This window comes from Pristiophorus japonicus, chromosome 13, assembly GCF_044704955.1.
Source record: "Pristiophorus japonicus isolate sPriJap1 chromosome 13, sPriJap1.hap1, whole genome shotgun sequence".
In the NCBI taxonomy this organism is placed as follows: domain Eukaryota; kingdom Metazoa; phylum Chordata; class Chondrichthyes; family Pristiophoridae; genus Pristiophorus; species Pristiophorus japonicus.
In genome coordinates this window covers 154,601,864-154,606,515 of record NC_091989.1, presented here as the reverse complement: position 1 = coordinate 154,606,515, position 4,652 = coordinate 154,601,864, and the positions used below count along the sequence as shown (strand labels likewise).

The 4,652-nt window shown below is 45.6% G+C and overlaps 1 protein-coding gene across 2 annotated transcripts in view; it reads left to right on the top strand.

Annotated features, from left to right (window-relative positions):
• Nucleotides 1-4,652, top strand: part of dbndd1 (dysbindin domain containing 1) — a 66,971-nt gene that overhangs the window by 631 nt on the left and 61,688 nt on the right. Inside the window, exon 1 of one of the 2 annotated variants that reach the window (XM_070898168.1) lies at nucleotides 94-190. The exons of the other annotated variant lie outside the window; for it this stretch is intronic. The gene's annotated coding sequence lies outside the window, so the exon portion shown is untranslated. Of the gene's footprint in view, nucleotides 1-93; nucleotides 191-4,652 lie in introns of those variants that run through there. 2 annotated transcript variants of the gene reach the window in all.

Below are 4,652 nucleotides of genomic sequence, written 5' to 3'. Positions count from 1 at the left end.
TTCACCCCGGGAGTTCAAAGCATCGCGAGAGCCGTACTCCGCTGCCATAGCAACGTGTAAATATCTCCTTGGCAACCGAGGCAGGCAGTGAAGTATTCGGACCAGGATTGGCATCGGATTAACTAATATTTGTGGATACCAGCATATTTGCAAAAGAAAAATTACAGCAATACTTGTAACCATCCCCACGGTAACTGCTGAGATCATATGGATTTATTTAAAAGGGAAACATCCGCCTATTTTTCTTTTAGAGGGATATGGTGTTAAGCTAATAATGAGTCAGATCTATGGTACTTTTAGAGCCTATTATCAGCAAGGGCAGACATCCACGACGATGTTCAACACCACCTCCAGTGTGCCAGCGCAGCCTTCGGCCGCCTGAGGAAGTGAGTGTTCGAAGACCAGGCCCTCAAATTTGCCACCAAGCTCATGGTCTACAGGGCTGTAGTGATATCCGCCCTCCTGTATGGCTCAGAAACATGGACCATGTACAGTAGACACCTCAAATCGCTGGAGAAATACCACCAATGGTGTCTCCGCAAGATCCTGCAAATCCCCTGGGAGGACAGACGCACCAACGTTAGCGTCCTCAATCAGGCCAACATCCCCACTGACATCTGGGAGACCCTGGTCACTAGAGGAAGAGCACCCAGGAGGGCGCTGAGCACTTCGAGTTTCGTCGCCGAGAGCATGCAAAAAACAAGCACAGGCAGCAGAAGGAGCATGCGGCAAACCAGTCCCACCCACTCTTCTTCAACGACTGTCTGTCCCACCAGTGACAGAGACTGTAATGCCCTTAGTGGACTGTTCAGTCACCTAAGAACTCACTTTTAGAGGGGAAGCAAGTCTTCCTCGATTTCGAGGGACTGCCTATGATGATGATGACTTTTAGTATGGTTTACTGTAAAACAGCTGTGATATTTTGAATGAAAATCAGGCGTACACCTTCATTGTTTCCTTGATTGCTTCCACTGAAATTTTACTGCCTAACAATGGCACGGATGAAACTACTAGCATATATTTAAAAAGTAAGTAAAGCAGGGAGACACTATAGCACAGCCTGTTGGAGCTTCAGCAGCATGTGTCACAGCTTAATGGGTTACCAGTTTGTAGTTACAAAGACCACATGCTGTTTACGATCATCGAGAGGTGTCAAAGGAAGAAAGCAGTCACTTCCGCACTGGGAAGAAGGGATAGGAAAGCAGAGGAAAGATGATTCCATGCAGCACTCATCATGTCCCTCTCGCACCACAGGTAGTGCATGGCATGTGGAGACCATTAGACTCAGAAACAAATAGAAAAAGAGCTCCAAAGGCCCTTGCCTTAAAAGGAATCAAAACCGTCTATAATTCTGTGTCAATTTACACCAGACTGTCTCTGGACGGGAGGGGCGGGGTCATGCCATGCCAGTGACCCTCAAACTCACCACAGCCCTGAACTTTTACACCACAGGGGCCTTTCAGTCTGCTGCAGGGTACATCAGCTGCATCTCACAGACTGCAGTTCACAGCTGTATTAAGCAGGTGATTAATGCCCTCTTTGCCAGGGCTGAGCCCCTTCCCCACTGACCTCCGCAGTTAACAGGATTTAGCTTGTGGCTTTGCAGCAGTGGCAGGCCTCCCTTAGGTGCAGGGCATGATTAACTCGTGGTCATCAAGGCACTGGAACACAAGCCAGCAACATCTGTAAATAGAAAAGTATACCACTCTATATACAGCTGGTGACTGATATTATGCAAGTTTTTCAAATCCCTCGATGGCCTTGCCCTCCCTATCTCTGTAATCTCCTCCAACCCCACAACCCCAGGGATGTCTACGCTCCTCTAATTGCCCTCTTGAGCATCCCTGATTACAATCATTCAATCATTGGTGGCCGTGCCTTCTGTTGACTGGGCCCCAAGCTCTGGAACTCACTGCCTAAACCTCTCTGCCTCTCTTTCCTCCTTCAAGATGCTCCTTAAAACATACCTCTTTGACCAAGCTTTTGGTCATTTGCGGTAATTTCTACTTATGCGGCTCAGTGTCAACTTTTTTTAAATCTCATAATACTTCTGTGGAGCGCCTTGAGATCTTTCACTACCTTAAAGGCGTTATATAAGTACCAGTTGTTGTTGTCTGTGTAAGGTACCCCAGGAGCTGCCTGTTCCGCTGGGAAGTCACCAGGAAACAACGGAAAATCAGGCAACCTGGAAGTTGCCCACTGACAGCGTGTAAGTGGCGGGTTCGACTGCCAACTTCGGCAGGCCAAGCCTAATCTACCCTGCTCCCCCAGGCCCCATGAGGTAACGAATACAAAAAATGTAAAACTTAAATAAAAACAGAAAATACTGGAAATACTCAGCCAGTCAGGCAATATCTGTGCTAAGAGAAACAGAGTTAACGTTTCAGTTGTTGACCTTTGTCAGACCTGCTGAGTATTTCCAGCATTTTCTGTTTTTATTTCAGATTTCCAGCATCGGCAGTATTTTGCTTGTGTTTAAATGTAAAATGTTCCTTTTTGGGCACCTTCTGGTCCTGATCCACTTTGCTACTGGGTTGGCCTGGCAGAATTCTCATTGTAGCTTCCTGCTCATCCAGACCTAACCTGCGTATGTTAAAAAAAGACCCCACTAGCTTTGCTTGGGTGTTCTTGCTGCCTGCTGAGAAGAGCAGCTGAAAATTGGAAATTGTCAGCTCCAAGGCAGTTCAGTAACCTGGGTGAGTTTAACTGCCCAGAAACGATAGGGTTAAAATTTCCCCCTACATTTCTGCAATGTTGCTGAAGTATTTCTGCCAAATTTGTCATAGATTTCTTACATTATTTGTATTTATTTTCAATTTTGTTTCTGCAACCTTCAGCATTTTTTGCTTGTATTAATCTAATGTAGCAGGTTACAGGTTTCAATTTTATAATCTGTTCATGCAATTTTTATGAAAGTGAACAGAATTGTGTTTTAGCAATGATTTTTTTCTGTTAATTAAATTGTATAGAATTACATCGACTTTACAGCTCAGAAACAGGCCATTCAGCCAACAGGTTCATGCTGGTGTTAATGCTCCACATAAGCCTCCTCCCACTCTACTTCATCTAACGCAATTAGCTTATCCTTCTTTCATTTCTTCCTCATATATTTATCTAGCTTACCCTTAAATACATCTGTGCTATTCACCCCAACTACTCCATGTGGTAGCAAGTTCCACATTCGAACCACTCTTTGGGTAAAGAAGTTAATAGAAAAATACATTCTCTACACATTGGAGTAGATTTATCAACTGATTACACAAATTAGGGGGTGTTAATCTGTTAAACCAGTTATCTGCCCAGTTAGTGTCCCTTCCAAATTTTTAGTTAGGCTTTGCACTAGAATTAGTAGCACCCACAGATAACTTTTTAGATTCATTCACAGAATGTGGGCATCGCTGGCAAGGCCAGAATTAAACCGCTGCAGTCCGTATGGTGAAGGCATACGGTGAAGGCCGTATGGTGTTAGGCAGGGAGTTCCAGGATTTTGACCCAGTGATGATGAAGGAATGGAAATATATTTCCAAGTCAGGATGGTGTGTGACTTGGAGGGGAACTTGCAGGTGATGCTGCTCCCATGCGCCTGCTGCCCTTGTCCTTCAAGCTGGTAGAGTTTGCAGGTTTGGGAGGTGCTGCCGAAGAAGCCTTGGTGAGTTGCTGCAGTGCATCTTATAGATGGTAAACACTGCAGACACGGGCGTCAAAGGTGGAGGGAGTGAATGTTAAAAGTGGTGGATGGGGTGCTTTGTCCTGGATGGTGTCGAGCTTCTTGAGTGTTGTTGAAGCTGCACCCATCCAGGCAAGTGGAGAGTATTCCATCACACTTCTGACTTACGCCATGTAGATGGTGAAAAGGCCTTGGGGAATCAGTAGGTGAGTCACTCGCTGCAGAATACCCAGCCTCTGACCTGCTCTTGTAGCCACAGTATTTATGTCCAGTTAAGTTTCTAACCAATGGTGACCCCCAGGATGTTGATGGTGGGGGATTCAATGATGGTAATGCCATTGAATGTCAAGGGGAGGTAATTAGACTTTCTCCTGTTGGAGATGGTCATTGCCTGGCACTTGTGTGGCACCAATTCCCATTGACTTTACTAGGGTTCCTTGATGCCACACTCAGTCAAATGCTGCCGTGATGTCGAGGACAGTCACTCACCTCATCTCTGGAATTCAACTCTTTTGTCCATCTTTGGACCAAGGCTATTATGAGGGCTGGAGCCGAATGGTCATAGAAACATAGAAAATAGGTGCACGAGTAGGCCATTCGGCCCTTCTAGCCTGCACCGCCATTCAATGAGTTCATGGCTGAACATGCAACTTCAGTACCCCATTCCTGCTTTCTCACCATACCCCTTGATTCCCCTAGTAGTAAGGACTTCATCTAACTCCTTTTTGAATATATTTAGTGAATTGGCCTCAACAACTTTCTGTGGTAGAGAATTCCACAGGTTCACCACTCTCTGGGTGAAGAAATTCCTCCTCATCTCGGTCCTAAATGGCTTCCCCCTTATCCTTAGACTGTGACCCCTGGTTCTGGACTTCCCCAACATTGGGAACATTCTTCCTGCATCTAACCTGTCTAACCCCGTCAGAATTTTAAACGTTTCTTTCTCATTCTTCTGAACTCCAGTGAATACAAGCCCAGTTGATCC